Source organism: Panthera pardus, unplaced genomic scaffold, assembly GCF_024362965.1.
Source record: "Panthera pardus isolate Hobbes unplaced genomic scaffold, ASM2436296v1 HiC_scaffold_3, whole genome shotgun sequence".
In the NCBI taxonomy this organism is placed as follows: domain Eukaryota; kingdom Metazoa; phylum Chordata; class Mammalia; order Carnivora; family Felidae; genus Panthera; species Panthera pardus.
The window spans coordinates 20778432-20797433 of NW_026526876.1; the positions used below are offsets into that span (position 1 = coordinate 20778432).

At 47.5% G+C, this 19002-nt stretch overlaps 1 protein-coding gene and 1 non-coding gene across 12 annotated transcripts in view; one reads left to right on the top strand and one right to left on the bottom strand.

Annotated features, from left to right (window-relative positions):
* SLC39A11 (solute carrier family 39 member 11) overlaps nucleotides 1-19002 on the top strand; it is a 427544-nt gene that overhangs the window by 259662 nt on the left and 148880 nt on the right. The gene's annotated exons all lie outside the window — the stretch shown is intronic.
* LOC128774345 (U6 spliceosomal RNA) lies at nucleotides 1128-1232 on the bottom strand. Its single transcript, XR_008418925.1, has one exon. It is a non-coding gene; the product is annotated as a U6 spliceosomal RNA (small nuclear RNA).

The window sequence follows — 19002 nt, forward strand, 5'->3', positions numbered from 1 at the left end:
CCTGTGGCGCGCCAGGTCCTGTTTGCTGAGCCCAGACGTGACTTCTCCGCATGCTCGGGGTTCTACTGGCATCGAGTGGGACAGATTTTGGTGGGGAGGTGGTTTATGGTTTTGAGATGTGCCCGGCAGCTCTGTCTCGGTCAGATATTCTGTTCCTGCTCCCATGCTTCCGACTGGAACCTTACACGCAGAGGCATCACAGTCTGTCCCGTGGGCAAGCACACCTCCTTGCCACTTCCCTTGGACCCTCACCTGGTGTCTCTCCATGGGTTTCCTTTGGTTGGGTCCTCCTGGAACAGGGTTTCTCAGAATGGGTTCCGTGGGCTTTCTGCCCAGGCGCTTGTTCCCACGTTCCTGGTTTGGCGAATGAGGAAGATTGTGGAATCTGTCATTCTAATAGAAATTACGAGAGGAGGGGATACACCCCTAAGGGGATAAATCTATCCCGTTTGGTGCAAGGTGAACAAAACTGGTAAGAGTCCTAAGTAGGATTCCTAGTAAACACTTGTCAGGGAATCTGGGCTGGACATAACAGCCAGGGAGTCCATTCTCAACGGGCTTCTTTTGTGTTTTTCTGGATCCCTCTTTCTCCTCTAAACTATGTTCCCTCGGGTGCCTGTCACACCTTCAAACTCTGGAGCCCTGCCCAGTTCTCCTAGAAGTTCCAAGCAACTGCACTGAAGAAAAAAACTTTTTTTTTTTAATTAATGTTTGTTTATTTTTTGAGAGAGAGACAGAGTGCGAGCCAGGGGAGGGGCAGAGAGAGAGGGATTCACAGAATCCGAAGCAGGCTCCAGGCTCCGAGCTGTCAGCACAGAGCCTGTCATGGGGCTTGAACTCACGAACTATGAGATCATGACCGAGGCTGAAGTCGGATGCTTCACTGACTGAGCCACCCAGGCGCCCTGAAAAAAACTTAGTATGATTTTCGTGGAAGTTATTTAAGTGATGCTTCTTTTTAAAATGTTGTTTTATTATAACCTGAGACCTACCTTCTTAACAAATTTTGAAGGGTACACACACACGTTATCGTTGACTTTGGTACAGTGTTATATGGGAGATCTCCAATGGCTTATTCATCTTGCTTAACAGATATTATGCCCACTGATTAGTAACTCCGTCTTCTGAAAATACGGAATGCTTTCACCCATTTGGGTGTCATCTTTGGACACGGGCCAGGCTTACCTTCTTGGCTTCTCTTCAATTTTAGTATATGCGCTACTGAAACGAGCAGGTTGGTTGATTTGTTTGCTTGCATACGTATGTACGTACATATGTGTTTTTGCAAGTTCAAGTTTGAGAACCACTGCAGAAGACTCTGCTTGGCCTGGCCTCAGTTAGGTTCTTGTACCATCCAGTGGTTCCCAGCCTGTGAGAGTCACACACACACACACACACACACACACACACACACACGCACACGGCTTCAGCCCTGCACCTCTCTTTGTGGTGAGAGCTCCCGTGTCATTTGACATAATTGACATTACATTTTCCAGCCCTGTTTCATGGTGGTCCTCTTTTTTTTTTCTTAGGGCCTGAGGGGCAAAGAGAGAGGGAGACAGAATCCCAAGCAGGCACCATGCTGCCAGCACAGAGCCTAGCGCGGGTCTTGAACTCATAAACCGTGAGATCTTGACCTGAGCCGAAATCAAGCGTTGGGCATTTAACCGACTGAGCCACCCAGGTGCCACCACATTGGTCCTCTTTCACATTCGTGGTCCGTCGTAATCCAGACATCGCCTAGAGAGAATGTCCTTCCGAAGCCTTCGTTTTCAGCAAGGCATTTATTTTCTGCTTTCAGCGGAAGCTGAAGGAGTACGGAGCTCTCAGCAGCCACGTCTCTCCCTTTCTCCGAACCCCCGCTGGATGGCATTTCCTTTCCCACTAGGAACCAAGCCATTCCTCACGGTCCCCTGTGGTCACATGAGAAGGTCTCTTCCCAGCCTGGCAAACATTTCTGCTCTGCCCCATTAAATCCTATTCGTTTCACCAAGCAGGGTCTGCCCTTGAACATGAGGGCCGCCTCACTCGTCCCCACACTGACCGTACTGGTAAGCCCCACTCCACGTGACTTCCGATGGTTTTTATTCCTGCTGTCTCACAACCAGGTTTTGTTTTGGTTTGTGTTTTTTCGCTTTGTGCTTTAGCTTCAAGCGACCTCAGGTCAGTACAGATAGCTCTCTCTGTCAGTCTTCTCCTGTCTGACCCAGCCCTTCTGCCTCAGAAAACAGAGGGCTCAAGAACTAAGCTTCCCACACTGGGGTCCACGCGGGGCGTCCTCCACGGCATCTGGGCTTCTCGGCATAGTGCCTGCCTGGTGTCCTTACACAGAGACAGACGCCCTCTGAAGATTTAGGGTAGCCCCTAAATCTTAACCAAAAATGGTAGAGAAAGAGAATGTGTTTCCCTCCTGGGAGCTACATTTGTTTCCAGAGACCAATTTTCCTCCTTGCCCTTCCCCTTCCTACTTACGTTGATGGGAAATCTGGGGAGTAAGGAATAGTTCTCATTCTTCTCGGAAATTAGCTGTTGGGTGCTATTTCAACGATCCAGTTTCCAAGGTGAATTTCTAAAAATTATATGTATACATTTTTTAAAAACATTAAATTTTAAAATGGAAATTTAATGGCCTAAAGAAATATCATTGAGTATATGATATAGTACATAGATCATGTATGTATTTATGCACATGTGTGCACATGTAAACTTTATCTGCCTATCCATCCATCTGTCTATCTATCTATCTATCACAGTTTTCTCTGGATAATAAACAACCACCCAGCACACTTTAGGGATGCTAGTGACCTACTTTTTCCCCATCTCTCTGGTTGTAACATTTTTTAGGAAGTGCAAACTGGTATTAATGTTAGTCTAAGTAAACGACATTAGATGAAAAATCTGCTATTCAAAAAAGAAAGAAGGAAGGAAGGAAAAAGAAAGAAAGAAAAGAGGACAAAATTACTTTGTAGTCCAAAGCAGAATAGACAGTCTTAAAGGGCACCAAGCCCTCTCCGAGTATTGATGGAAAGTCTCTATTACCTTTAGCAGCTGGTGACCCTTCCTGAAAGTTGAAAATGTTGACATGACCATGAATCTTAAAAGGCTCTCACTTTGTAGCCAAGACTGGGCTCAACTCTGCCAGCACAGAGTATTGGGATCTGAAGGTATTTGAAAACTCTGCACCAAATCCTATCGTGATCCATTTTTTTCTGCCCCAACATGGCCTTCTGCCTTTTTGGGCTTAAGTTAAGAACGGATTAAGTGTGCTAGGCACATCATTAGCCTTCCTTTCTTCTTCTTCTTCTTCTTTTTTTTTTAGTGTTTATTTATTTTGAGAGAGAGAGAAAGAGATAGAGGGACAAAGAGAGAGGGAGAGAGAGAATCCCAAGCAGGCTCCCCACCATCGGTGCAGATGGGGCTAGAACTCACCAACCGTGAGATCATGACCTGAGCTGAAACCAAGAGTTGGGTGTTTAACCAACCGAGCCACCGAAGTGCCCCAGCCTTTCTTTTTATATTTTTATAAATGCGATACAGGTTCATTTTGGGAACTGCTAAAATGTGGTTTGTGTAGCACTCGATGTGTGCCAGCCAGGGAGGCCCCACGCCCACTCTCACCTACCCCCTACCACGGCCCTTTGGGGCGGGTAATGTTAGGCATCTGGCAAATATGGAAACTGAGGCACGGGGGTATCAGGTGACATCTCCAAAGACGCATATGCAGAAAGCGGTAGAGCTGGGGATATGACCTGGCAGAGAAGCCATGGGTAGTGCAGGTTCTCAATTCCCCAGAACCACTCTTTCGTGTTCCTGTTCATGTAAAGCCACGGAGAGTCCTCTGTCACTGCCTTGGGAAAAAAGGGAAAGAGAAAAGCCTGAAGAGGTAAGAAAACAGAAACGTGCCAGAGAGATTGCTGTGGACTTTCCCCTCATGTCCATGGTGTGTGCCCTCAGGATGCCCTCAGCCGGCCTGCCAGCCTCTTAGGCCGTGTCTGTCTTACTCCTCCCTGCCCACACCATCCATCCACCTTTGATTGACAGCCCCCAGGGGAAGTTTGGGAGAAACTACCAGACCACCTCAAATCAAATAAATTGGTGATAATCTGCATGTGGGCACACATGTGCATATTCTCTCTCTCTCTCTCTCTCATTCTCTCTCTCTCTCTCTCTCTCTCTCTCTCTCACACACACACACACACACACACACACACACACACACCTGCACATCCTAAAAAGGTGAATAAGAGGAACACTTCTGGGCTCACAGCCATTGTAGCTTTCTTCCCCATTGATCCTGGCAAGGGAAACAGGTGGCTTCTGTGTCCGAATCACTTTTCCCCATCTGGTGAATGGGGACGTGACGGAAAAAGTAGCAGATTGGTACAAGAGCTGCTGGGCTTGTTGGCCACGTGCCCATCTGGTGGCACCAGCAGATTTTTCTGTTCACAGTCCACTCCCCACCCGCAAGTTCGACCTTGGCGGAAGTTTACCCAAATACGATGTGACTTTGTGTTCTTTGTACGATGTGTTCTTTGTGGAGAGGACCCATGAGTCTGGAAGTGTGGATTTTCTTTGTTAGTTGGGACTCATTCTTGTAGAGCTGGGTTCTTCTTAACACAGTGGGTAGCTGTGCTGAAGTTTACCTTTGCACTCTCCTAAATGTTTCTTGAACAGATTAATGGCAGGATAATATTGCCAGGGAAATAGTTAGCTAATTAAGACAACAAACTTTTGGAGACAAACATTTAGCTGCATTTACATAATGTGTAAAGTATTTGCATCTCGATGTGCTCATTGCTCTTTGCTTAGAAGCCCAGGCTGATTGGAAATGAGCCCACCGGACCCATGAGTGTCCTCGACATTGGCTTCACCTTAGGGCCGCGCTGACAACAGATTCATCGCTACCTATCAGAATACAGGTGCTTCTGCCCATCGCAGGTTCTGTCTTAGAATAGACTTGGTCCCGACCACGTCCTGTCCCCCAGAAAAGGGACTTTCTTTGCTGACCCTTGTGGAACGCAGTTCCCTTTGCTCCCACCCTTGATCCGCTGGAACGTCTTCCTGGCAAGCGCTTCTGCTGAGGTGCAAGTTGTCCACTGGTCCCACCTCCACATAAGCCCTTGTTGTTCTTCATGTCGCTTTCGTGGAATCTGATCAGTGTCTGGAGGCTTCAGTCTCGGTGCGGGAGGCCGTCCTTGTGGCAAAGGAGAGGAAGGCACAGGAGGACACCTGTGCCTACCTGGACACCCTGCCCTCCTCCTAGCTTCCCTCAGGCTCCTCCCTTCCCGAACCTGCTCGGCTCTGGATAGGCTTTCGGAATGGGGTGACACGAGGGTGGCCAAGGACCAGGACCAGCTGGATTGAGGAGACTGGCTGCTTCTATGGGCTGAGTGGTTAATGAGGCCAGAACTCATGGCCAGGAGACCGTGCAGGGAACTGGGGATTTGCATGGGCAGTGAGCACTGGGTGGGAAGGCGGACCCGAGTCTGAGCCCGCAGGCCAAGTTCAAGTCCTCTTGGCCTGCGAATGTCTGTTCTGTTTGCAGCCCGGGGTGACGTGTACAGAGCCAACGGTCACCCGAAGCGGGCCGGTTACTTTGCAATTACGGGGTTCTTACAGACACCAGGGTTCAGCAAGGCTAGGAAAATACAAGGTGCCCGAAGAGCGGAGACTGTCACGCGTGCTCAGACGTGGGTGATCTTGGAAGGGACCAGCCTGGCAGCACGGGCTGATGAAGTGGGGCATTCTCAGAGCCCGTTGCCGGGAAAGACACTGATGTCATGTGATCCAGCGGTTCTCCTATGCCGGCCGGCCCGTGGGCCGGCAGCAGCAGCAGCCCCACCTCAGAGCCCACAGAGATGCCCGTGGGCAGGCTCCTCCCTTGGGACACGCGGACCCACTAGGTCTGCTGCCGAGACTGGGAATCTGGATTTTTAAAGCTTTTCAGATAATTCTGATCAAGGCCTCTTTTCAGAAGCACCAGTCCAGTCCTTTCAGGAGACTTCCACGGCAACAAAGCTCCTAGAGCAGGCGTATCCTCCCTAAAACCTCCTGCTGTCCCCACTTGGGAGTGAGCACAGAGGATCCGTGGCCGCAGTGCGTGGTGGTCAGATGCGTCCTCAGGCGTCTGCATGGTAGAAGGAGGTGTTCGTGCCCCTGGTGCTTTAGAGAATTGACGGGTCGGGGGTCTTTGTGTTTTGGTGGAGGTGGAGGCTCCCCTGGCAGGGAAAGCTTGTGGCGGTGCGATGCCGGGAGGGGGGGGCGGGGATCAGCCCCAAACTAGCAGTCAGGAGCCTGGGGCTTGACTCTCGGTCCTGCTGTGAACTGGCAGTGTTACCCTAGCGGGATCACCCTGTAGCCGAGGCTTTCTTATTTCAGTCAGACCTCTTCTGATTGCTGGCGACAGGAATCAACTCATCCAGCTGAAGCCGAATCAACTTTTATTTGCTCACTCGTGGGGAGAGGTACTGAAAGCTCGCGGAATCAAGGGGAGCTTCAGGAACAGGCCTCGGGCTCTGAACAGCGAGGGCAGTACCATCAAGACAGCCTCTGCACCCGGCGCGTTTCCTTGTTCCTGCCCCGCGTGGCTGGGCTTCAGCCCACGGGGGCGGTGTCCACGGGGCAATATCCGTAGGCCACTGGCTCAGATCATACGTTCACCCCTGAACTGACCACTGTGCCTTGCAGACTAGACAAGGCTTAGGGTCGGGGACTGGGCTTGGAGAGACCGCCTGCCGAACACCTCCGTCTTCCCTGTCCGAGCTCTGAATCAACTTTAAGAGGCGAAGGAGGCGGAGGGAAATAAAAATTCCACGCTCAATTCCCAAAGATTGGCTTAGAGGCAATGGCTGTGATGTGCATCAGAATGGGATTCGTGATGGTGGACTGTGGAATTAGGCCAATTTACTCACCAACTCACAGACACGCTGGGGAATCCCGTGAACCTTACAGCATGGAGGCCTAGACTGGAAGTCAGGCTGCCTGTGGGCACCCTGGCACTCAGGGCAAGGGGGGAAGCTAACCCCAAATTCATCTCTCAGGAAACTCACTCTGTCCCCATGGGGAGGTATTAAGGGTGGCACAAAAGACCAGGAGTGTTTAGGGCAAAGTCCCTCCTCATGGAAACAGAAGTAGGGGCAGCAGAATTTCATACCCCACCAAACCGGGGGTAGACCAACCAGTTAGTTCCATGAAGGAGGCAGAGCTGGGAATAATGGCTGGGCGGCTGGTTGAAAGGATGTTAGGGTAGGCCACTGAGCTAACCTCTTCCTTACCTGTAACATAGGATTTGCAAGAACTTACCTCCCAGGGTTGCTTCTAGAATTAAAGAAGATAAAAAGTTTTCCAGCTGACCATGCCTGTGGGGTCTTGCATGGTGCAGAATAGGCATTTCAATTGGTGATCATTGAACCTGAATCGGGGAGAGAGAGAGGAGGTCATGAGGCAGGGTCCTGAGGTTATCTTGGGCCATCGCCTTTCACAGCGGGGTCGGTGTTTACATAAGCCTTTGAGGGTTAGAGTGTCCTTTTTTCAGGTTGTCATCTACTGTCCCTCCTCTTTTTGCTTTTTTTGGTCCCCTGTTGAGGATGAGGTCGAAGTAATGTCTTCTGTTAGTAGGCAGCTCTAATAGTTAGCATGCTAAAAAAAAAAGTCCACAGTGAGATTAGTCTGCCACCCACTGCATATTGTTTCTTGGAGATCCACGTACACTGAACTCAGGTTCATCCATTGGTTTATCAAGCCCAGGCAGGTCCGGATGGGCCACGCAAAGCACGGAGTGTTGGGGGAAAGGACAGACAATGCTTGCAAATGTCAAGGCAAACCTTTGCATGGACACCACAAGGTGTCCATAGGATGCAGCATTCTGTCATGGTACTCACTCTCTGGACTGTTCTTTCGAGTTAGTCAAGCTGACCAGTGACCTCCATTATGATTCACACATGGCTGAATTATCCACACCAGCCGCTGGGTGGGCCCAGGCCATAAACTTCTTTGGGGAACATAAAGGCTTAGGAATAATTCTCATGAGGGCTACTGATGACTAAGAGAATTGAATCTTAAAGAAATCCTAAAAACCCTACTTTTTATAAAAAAAATTTTAAGTTTATTTATTTATGTTGAGAGAGACAGAGATAGCATGAGTGTGGGAAGGGCAGCTAGAGAGAGAGAGGGAGAATCCCAAGCAGGCTCTGTGCTGCCAGCAGAGCCCGAGGTGGGGCTCGAACCCATGAAGCTGTGAGATCATGACCTGAGCTGAAACCAAGAGTCGGACGCTTAACCAACAGAGCCACCCAGGTGCCCCATTAAAAACCCTGCTTTTAGTAGCCTGGATCAGGGGCCAGCAAAGTACAGTCTGCTGGCCAGATCTGGCCTGTTTTTGTAAAAAAGAGTTTTATTGGAACGCAGACAAACCAACTCATTTGCCTGTTGTCTCCCCTTTGCACTACAAAGGCAGAGTTGAGTAGTTTTCCAGGAAGCTGGAATGACCCACAAAGTCTAAAATATTTATTATCTGGACCTTTACCCAAACATTTGCTGACCCTTGTGATGGATGTCCATATGGAAGTCATTTGCATAAATAAATGTTGGTTGGTCAATCAGTAGGATGTTTCGGAACGAGGGTCTTAACCTTTAATAAAACCATAGACTCTCTGAAAACATGTGCAAAATGTTCTGTGTTGTAGATGTGCGCGCACACTTTTCTGGGGAAGAGCGTGCTTGGCTTCCATTATTCATTCCACAAATATTTAAGGACCTCCTCCGTGCTAAGCGCTGTGCCATTGTGAGCATAAGGACTCAGCCCTTTGCGCTGCTCGGGCATCAGAGGTGGTGGCCCTGTGCACAGACCAAAGATGCACTGGAAAGCGGTTAAATATTACGGAATTTAGGCTGTAGAAGACCCCCCTCCCCCGCTACACACACACACCATACACATGTTCTTTCTACTACACCATTTAAATTGAGCCTGAAAAACGAAGGGCTCAGAAACCACCCTGAAGGTAACATTTATATCACGGAAATGCCAGAACAGTAATAAATATTGACCCTTCCAAGTTCAACCAACATTTAGCCAATTGTAAAGTGCCCGTTTATAATTCCTGTCCAGATGACTTTTAGTACTCTAAACATCAAAGCTCACTAGAGGCCTGGAAGGTAACTGGTTGACCCAGACTTTGAAATGGTTTGGACAATTAACACATCTTCTCTTCTGACAAGAAAAAAATCTTGAGTATATATTGTTAGTTCTCTGTTTGACTACTGGGAACTCTGCCTTGTTCCTTCTTGACCTCCAGTAGGTGATGGAGATTTGGCTGAGAACCACTGACTCGGGGGGATTATTATGTTATGATATGGAGTATGTTCACACCTTACCACTACGTGAAGTCATGTTTCAGAACTGTATGATTCACCTAAAAACGTGTGTGTGTGTGTGTGTGTGTGTGTGTGTGTGTGTATGTATGTTTATCTATACAGATACAGCATAAATATGAAAAAGACTGTCAGGATTTGTTCAAGGTGGTCCCCTCTGGGTGGTGAATGATTTTTAGTTTCCCTGTGCCCTTATCAGTATTTTCTCTATTTCCTGTAATGTCTGGGAATGTTTGTATTGTCAGAAAATATCATAATACGTTTAAAGGGAATATAATGCTTTTCGTCTTAGGGCAGAAAGAGATGCCGATTCCTCTGGGCAAACAAATTTGCTCCTCATTCAGTGGACGTTCTTACTTTCTGAACAGTGAATGTGCCGTCTCTGAAGCTCATCTTGGGGCATTTCTTAGTCTAGAACAGAGTTGGATGAACACTGACATTGGAAATAGCCTCTCTCTCCTACTTGTCTGGGATGAACGACCATGTAGGCCAGCGGTGGCAGAGCATAGAATTCGTGCTGGAAGGGGCCCCGAAGTCTACCTAGTTCAGCTTATTTGTAGTTGGAAGAAGCTGAGACCTTCAGAGGTTGGGACTTGCACAGGGTTGTGTATAGAAGACTAGGGATAGAGTTGACCTGAGATTTCTATGCCATGGTTTCATTCATTTATTTGTGGCTTTCTAAGGACAGCAGGAAACCAGGTGCAATTGTGTAAAAAAATTTTTTAATGTTTATTTTCGAGAGACAGGGAGAGACAGAGCATGACTGTGGGAGGGGCAGAGAGAGAGAGGGAGACACAGAGTCCGAAGCAGGCTCCAGGCTCTGAGCTGTCAGCAGAGTCCGACACGGGGCCCGAACCCACTAACCGTGAGACCATGACCTGAGCTGAAGTCGGACGCTTAACTGACCGAGCCACCCAGATGCCCCGACCTGGTGCAAATTTAATATAGACAAGTATATCAAAGCCATGGATGTCCAAGGACATGAATAAAGCTTCCCTATGGTAGTTAGTCTTCCCTAGTCCTTCCTTCCCCCTCTCCCTCCTTCTCCCCCTGTGATGACTTATCTTCCAAACTTCTTGACTGTGCTTGGTATTTCCTTTCCCCCCACCTTGGAGTCCCGGTGGAAGATGGAGCCTGTCTCCCAGGGTAGAAGTTGGACTTCCGGCCTCTATTGCAGCTAGAGCTGACCATGGCTTGGCCAGTGGGACGGACCTGGTAGCAAAGTTATCCCAGCAGAAGTGGCCAGGACTCAGTGCCAGTGACCTGAGCTGGGGCATTTGGCGTCCAGCCTTGAGGACGGAGGTGCTGCCACATGGGTGTGTGGTGGCATTTTGGTGGAGCAGGAGTCCTGGTCTCCCTTGGCTCTGTTGGGGTTCCAGGGTGGGTTCTGTGGCCTTCCTGGGTTAATTCCACGAGCCCCTCAGTTTTCTTCTGATGACTGACTTGGCTTCTATTGCCCTTCCCTGAGGCCCGTGCTCCGTAAATTCTCCCCGCTGAACCTGCCGTGGGCAAAAATTCTCCAGGTAAAGCTCCCTTACCTTCTTGTAACCAACACAACCAACAAACCACACATCTTCAGGCCTGTGCTCATCTTTTCCTTCCTTCCTTGTTATCTCCAGCCACTAACTGTGTTCCCGTGTCAACTGTGCGTATCCTGAAAAGCAAGAAAATCCCCGGACCAAGAAACGTTTGTGGAATTTTAGATCCACGTGAACCTTTCCAGCACCGAGGTTTCCATTCAGTCACGTGCCCCTAGGCAAAAGGAAGGTTTTGTTTCCCAGCGCCCTTTGCAGAACGTAATGCTGTTGGTTAATACTGGCCATGTGTGCGCTCTCGTGATTGTGGCACCTAACAGTGTCATTGATAGTGTCGTGTTGGGATTCCTGGTGGCCAAGCCCTAGGACAAGAGAGGAAATGCGAGATAGAAATAGAGGGAGAGTTTAGGTCGACCTAGACCCTTCATAGACTCTCTGTAGACACAGGGGAGATAAGAGAATGCCTTGTTTGGGGGGGGGGGGGGAATTGATTTTTCTCTCAATTCTTCTGCTGTCGGCTGCCTTTCCTGGTGATGGTCCGTATTCTCTAAAAGAAGAAAAAAAAGGATTTTCATCTGATGTAAGGAGACCATGGTTTCTGTCAGGATGGTACAATTACTTTTTACCTTCTGGTCTTAAATTCCTTTGCCTTCCCCCCCGCTCCGTCCCCCGCCGTGCGTTTGGCAGTCATGTGTGTCCTTAGGTGCCCACATAGAACTAAGAATCAGGTGACTGAGCCACCTAGGTGCCCCTGGACTGACGTAAATTTAGAGACTAAGGAAGTACTTGGATTAAGTAGCACTGAAGTGGTCTAAAATATTAATTTTCAAAATCCAGAATGTATCAGAATTACCTTGGGGGTGAGGGTGGGAGACAGCATGTGGTGGATTCCCGGGCCCCAGAATCCACGATGTGCCCTCGCCCACAGGTTCTAACCCAGTAGCTCCAGGACGGGCTCCAGGAGTTGGTGTTTTACGAGCTCCCACCGTGACCCAGCAACGGATGGACTTTTACTCCACACTTGGGAGATACAGTGGTCTAGGCTATTGATCTTTATTCTCAGAATTAGAGAGGACAGCAGAACAGCATTATGTCATAGGGGAAAGTGAACCAATGACAATTAAGTTAATATTTGCTGTTGGACAAGAGCCCCGAAGTGGGTGCTGTTCTCCTGGGTGCCTCCTCCCTGACCTGGTAATTGACAACCATGTAGGTTAAGCACATGCCTTCCCCCCTCTCCCCCCGCCCCGCCATCTTTCTGGGGTCGACCGAGAGTCCTTTGCAAAGCTCTTATAAGCACTGGTATTTTTCAGGATGCCCTTTGTCTCTCTCCGATGAGTGTGCTGGGAGTTTTTTGAAACAAATGTCTTTTGCGGCTGGACTCCCCCAAAGCTAGAATGATCTCTTTCCCACGGGAGCATCTGTGCTGAACATACACATGCAGGGTAGACAGCTCTGGAGCCCACCTGGGATTTATTTTTAGACCACATTCAATTCATCAGGAATGAGTTCATGTTGATTAATTGGTTGTTTGTACCTTTGCAGCAGAAGAACTGACCTGGTAGGTAATGCTATTGGATATTTTGGCTCCCTTGGCTGAGAATATAAATTATTACCTTAGATAGTTGGAAAAAGGCATGTTTTAGTGGGTGGTTTGCTTAATGGATGAGAAACCTCTCGCTAAGAGTGAGCCCATCTCTTCGGAGGTACATTTAATTTTTTACCAGTTATGCAGATCCATTTGTGTCTGTGTTGTCGCTAAGCAGTTGCTTATTTGTAAGCATCAATAGGCGAGGCATGGGTTACTTACAGGTCCTGGGAAATATGGGCTGAAAAGACAAGGGAATCGCCAGCCACCCTACCCAGGCAGCATTTGACCCTCTGATAATCGTGTGGCTCATGATGTTTAGAATGATAAGTGAAGACATCTATTCTAGTTACAGAGGTTATAAATCAGGTTTTTTGGGAAATGTTTATTTTTGAGAGAGAGAGAGAAAGAGAGCATGCACGCGCCAGTCGGGGAGGGGCAGAGGGAGCGGGAGAGAGGATCCAAAGCAGGCTCTGTGCTGACAGCAGAGAGCCCGACGTGGATCTCAAACTCACGAGCCGTAAGATCATGACCTGAGCCGATGTCGGATACTTAACCGACTGAGCTACCCAGGTAACCCCTGTAAATAAGTTTTGCATCATATTTCTTAAACTCCAGATGCTTCTCTGCTCAAGGGTTAGTAATTAAGCATAGTAAATACTTCAGTTATCTTTCCATGAAGTTTCCTTCATCTCCAGTGGAATCTTTTCCTGCCCTGGATTACATGTGACCCATGCAGCGTCTCCTTGGACACTTTTGCACTGAGAAGAGTGTGTGGCTACTTTCAGAGTAGAATGCGGTTTGCGCATTCTCTCCCCACCTGAGAACTGAGACGCTAAATGGGGCAACAAGTAGGATGGTCAGGTAAAATACAGGGTATCCGGGTAAGTTTCAGGGTCAAATAAGAATGAATGCTTTTTACGATAAGTATATCCCAGGCAATATTTGGGATATACTTATCCTAAAAAGTTTCATTTTATCTGAAATTCAGTTACAACTGAGCACCCCGTCTTTCTTATTTGCTAAATCTGGAAGCCCCAGCAGGGCTCCTGTTCCACACTAGATTCCTCTCGCCGTATGTAATGTTTGTGGAACTGCTGTTACTTACAAGAGTCCCAGGGTCATTGGGTAGCAAGAAGACTAGGGAAGGAAGAGAAGCTGGTCATGTATCCTGCTTTTGAAAAAAAGTAGAGTTTCAATATTGAGAGAGAAACACAGCTTTGGGGACCATACCAGCCAGCAGCATAAGTGAAGCGGATGACCCCTCTCCCCCTACTTTTTTTAAAAGGCAGTACACTGTCTTGAGGAATGTGAAAGGGGATTTTTTTTAAATGTTTATTTAATTTTGAGAGAGAGAGGCAGAGAGACAGAGGACCCGAAGCAGGCTGAGAGCGGAGAGCCCGACGCGGGGCTCAAACCCACGAACCGCGAGATCATGACCTGAGCAGAAGTTGGATGCTCAACCGACTCAGCCACCCAGGCGCCCTGAGGAACTTTTTAAAGGGAGGCTGGAATCCCAGGTTGGCCAGGTGGATACACCTGTCTGATGTGTGAGAACACCCGCCGCTCCCAGCCGGGTCTCAGGTACCATCGACAAGCACAGAGCCTCACAGGAAAATTACCCGTGTCCGTAAGGAGTCAGTTAATCATATATCATTAAAGAGGCCTTGTTCGGACAGAGGACCCTTCACAAAAGGGGAAATAAATACACCTGAAACTCTGAAAAATGTTCAACTTCACCTGTAGTCAAAGAAATACAAATGAAGGGAAATGTCATTTCCTTCATAAGCGGATACATTTATTTTTAAATGAAAAATACCCATGCTGACTAAGAAATGCCATGGTGAGAACTCGTGAACTTTCCTCATGGAAATGGAAATGGCATGGCCTTTCTGGAAATTAATTACCCAAACGCACCACCGCCCTTTCATCAACACTTCAGCTCTGGGAATTTTGTTCAAATTTCTGCTTGTTAATACAGGTGAAAGGTTTTGCAGTGATATTTATAGAAAAAAAAAAATTAGAAATGGCCTAAATGCCCAACACTATGAGAATGTAAATAATAATTTCTATTGCTGGAAATGCTTCTAAGAGTTTTCAGTCATATGGGGGAAATGCTTATGTTTAGCGAGAATAAAAAGCAGTCTTCAGTTGTATAATATGCTATCCCGGTTACGTAAAACCAGGCAAAAAAGCACAGAAGGAAGTATACCAAACTCCAAATATATATGTTTTTAGGTGATGTGTTTATGTGTGATTTGAATTTTCTTCTATTTTTAGAGTTTCCAAGGTTGCTTTGATATGTACTTATATCTTTATAGTCGGAATGCAGTTACTATACCAGCAGGAGTATTTACCAGCAGGGGTATTTTATTTGGGGCACCTGCCCAATGGTGGAGAGGTGGGTCGAATGGCTGGCCAGCCCCCCCCCTTGACTACTGGAGCCCATAAAACTTATGGAATGGGCAACATTTAAATGAATGCCATGCTGTTGGCTTTATGCCAGGACTTCACATTTGCAGCATATATGTTGGCATTTCCAAGGGGTTGTGGAGGATCTAAGGACACTCAAGGGTGAGTAGCCTCGTAGGGCTCAGGGAAGCTGAGGAACTTCTCTCGGGTGAGGGTGCCACGAGCATCATCTTGGCTGCCCGGTTTTGCATCGAGAGATGGATTGCACTCAATTGCCAGCCTCAGCGACTCACACCTTCCCATTTCCTAACACAAGTGCCCAGTGGGTTCTAAAGACAGCATTTAAGGCAAAAATGTTGAAGAGTCAAAATCACCCCCCTGAACATCCTTTTTCTCCCTTAAACCGCCAAGACTTGCCCCTCACCCAGAACCTCCAAAGCCAAGAATTCATTTTTCTTACCATTTCAACGAACACCTCTCTCTTTCTGGGCGATTGAAGCCAAAATTTCTTTGAAAGGATAGTGATGGAAAGGAGAAAGGGAGGAGTGGATAAATGGAGTTTTCTCATGTTTGTTTTCAACGGCACATACCTGAATTTGCAAAATGTGCCTGTGATACAGCTCCACTGTGGTTCAATGTTAGGAAAGCAGTTGTTGGCTAACTAGGAGTTACAAGTAAGCCCGGGGAAGATTTAAGAATCATTGCACAAAGTTTCTCTCTCTGCATTAGGAGCTTTTCCTCACGTGCGGGGGTGTGTTTCCTGGGGTAGGTCAGCCCTCTGCTCCCATGGTATATGTGAACCATGAAGCCATAAAACAAAGAATTAGTGCCTGAGGTCAAGAAGGTACTTTTCCTGGGTGGGTGCCCCTCCTAGGTGGGAGGGAGCCGAAAGAGTATGCCCCCATGTGGCAAGACGAGGCACCGCAGCTTTTAGCGTCTAGAAAACTGAATTAAACTTGAATAAAAAGAAATGGTTTTGCAAATGATGGGCTCAGACCTAAGCAAAATTCCCTTAAGGCATTAAAAACTAGAGTCACAGAGGCTAAGAAATGTAGAAAATGTTTCTGGAGTTTTAAGTGAAACAAGTGGAATATGAAACTGTACATTAAGATGTATAATCAAGGGGCACCTGGGTGGCTCAGTCGGTTAAGTGTCCGACTTCGGCTCAGGTCATGATCTTACGGTCTGTGAGTTCAAGCCCTGCATCAGGCTCTGTGCTGACAGCTCGGAGCCTGGAGCTTGCATCAGATTCTGTCTCCCTCCCTCTCTGCCCCTCCCCCACTTGTGCCCTGTCTCTCTCTCAAAAAAAAAAAAAAAACAAAACATTTTAGTACAAAGGCACTGAGGCACAGGTATAGCATTTCTCTGAAGCCTTATGGCTCATGATTGACAGAGCCAACGTCCCATGGTTGACAAAGCCATGATCCCCTGGTAGGCAGTGTGATCCCACATCTATTCTCTTTACCATTTGCACTGACCACAAATATGCACACACACACACACACACACACACACACACACACACACACACACAAAAACATGAACTGGACAAGGGGTAGGAACAAATGACGGTCATCAGGATAGGGACACCAGAGACTTTTTCTTTAATGTAGTTATGCTTACAGCTTTACAAAAAGGAAGCAGTCTGCGTGTGGAGAGGTTTAGAGACAGTTATAGGCTTTAGTTTTGGGTATATTTGAACTGGAGGGTCATCTGCCAAGACTGTGAGAATGACCTGGCTCTTTCTTAAATTTCCATGTGACTGTCAGGAAGGGCCTCCATGGGCCTTGATCTTTTCACGTGCCAGGGTGGATACTCACCCATGTTGAGTCATTATTTCATGCTCAAATTTGGCATTAATTACATAAAGGAAGTCATGCTAATCCCATAAATGATTAAAGAAACAGAACCAAATTCTTAGCAAGCATTGTCACACTCATGTTGATAATTGAATTTCTTCCCCCAACTCATTCTGATTTCCTGGGAAACCAACAGGAAGGAAACATAATAAGTAAATAGATTATCCTCTCTCCCTGCTTCGGACTGGCCTTTTGATTTTGTTTGTGCATATGTAGTACGTAGTGAATATACATATCACTGACTACTCTTCGTTATATGTTTTGTAAATGGGGTTTAGAAGGAAGGTATTTTTCCAGTGGATTGAAGTTTTCTGCACTTAGCAGATGAGGATTTGCCTATTTGTGTTAACTCAACCAGATCATTTCCAATGATATGTTGGGGATATTTTTAAAGCTCTTGTGGCTGGTGATTTATTAATTAGTGTTGCCGCATTCGCTGGGCGCTGAGGTTTCATCCCTGGGCCCTGTTAGATTTGGCCGGTTACATCATCAGAGGGACACCAGACATCCCGTGGGCCCCATCCCGGGCCCCTGGGTTGTGAAAACAAAGGTTAACGTGGTTTTCATTTTGCACGATGTTCTCGGTCTGAGGTCCCTGAATCCATGAGGATTCAAAAATTATTTCAAGTTGTCTTTGTTTTTTATTAATTAATTTTTAATTTTTATTTATTTATTTGCTGAAGAGAGGATTATAGCTTTCACTGTACTTTAAAAAGCAGTCGCTGGGGCGCCCGGGTGGCTCAGTCAATTAGGCGGCCAACTTTAGCTCAGGTCATGATCTCACGGTTCCTGGGTTCAAGCCCTGTGTTGGGCTTTGCGCTGACAGCTCAGAATGTAGAGCCAGCTCTGGATTCTGTGTCTTCCTCTCTCTCCCTCTCTCTCTCCTCCCCGGCTTGTGTGCTCTCTCTCTCTCTCTCTCTCTCTCAAAAATAAATAAATAAACATTAAAACAAAATTTTTTTTTTCAAAAGCAGTTGCTGATTCAAAATGGTTTAGAGCCACTGATACAGAGACTTCACCTTTCGCTTCACTGTCAAACCCCGAGGGGGACAGGGCCTACCCAGGCATCAGGGTTTGCCATGACCCCTGGCTCGTGCCTGCCGGACCAGAGACGGCTTTGCTCTATGATACGATGCTTTGGGATGAGAATCACATGTGTGATTGTGTGAATGTGTTACGGAAGGTCGCCCCACCCTTCAGTGGGAGAGATGAGCCTTGGCCAGGTCTGTCTGTTCCCCTGTGGTCCTTCTCAAATCCAGCAATGCCATGCCTCTCCAGGAAAGGAGGACAACAGGCTCAACCCCAGCAGTGGGTCCCTTCTTTGTGTGGATTCTTAGATGCTAACGTCTCAATTAAAAAAAAAAAATGCTTTTTTGATAATGGGCAGCTTTGAAGTCTTTTCTTTTACCTTCTGAAAGAATCGTAACCCTGTGTTCCGCGCTAGGTGTTGATAACTATTTTCTACTTGTAGCTGCTTTATCCTTGGACATAGCAGGTCTAAGGGTTTCAGAAGCGTTGTTTTCAGGTTTGTCTATGAGTGGGACTGACTATAGATACGAGACGTCCACCTAGCCTTCTCCACCTCTGGGGTCACTGGTTGCAAGCTCACCAAACCACCTCTGCACGCTGAATGTATCCAACATAAACATCTGGGATTTCAAGTCCCTGAATGCCACGACAGTGAGAGCAGTGAGCAAAGGAGCAGATCAACAGCTCCCCCTCCCCACCCCTCACACCCCAGCCCAGTCAACAACAGGGTCCTGGTTAAGAGGTGGCCTCTGGAGGCAAAGACCTGGCTTGACTTTGGAATCCATCTGGGACAAGTTGGTGACCTGGGACTGGTTAACTCTACCTCTCTGCTCTTCAAGGTTTTTTTTGTTTTTAATTTTTTTTGTAATGTTTATTTTTAAGAGAGAGAGAGAGCAGGGGAGGGGCAGAGAGAGAGGGAGACACAGCATCCGAAGCAGGCGCCAGGCTCTGAGCTGTCCGCACAGAGCCCGACGTGGGGCTCGAACTCACGAACCGCGAGATCATGACCTGAGCCGAAGTCAGACACTTAACCGACTGAGCCACCCAGGTGTGCCCCTCAAGCTTTGCATTTGTTAGAGGGAAACTTCTCTGCTTTGTGGGGCTTTTGTGAAGACTGAGGATAAAGTTCCCTATTAGCCAATGTCACTAATGCCATTTTGCGTTTCTGAATCGACATTGCCCGTCCTTCCTCTTTGCCAAATCCTACTTC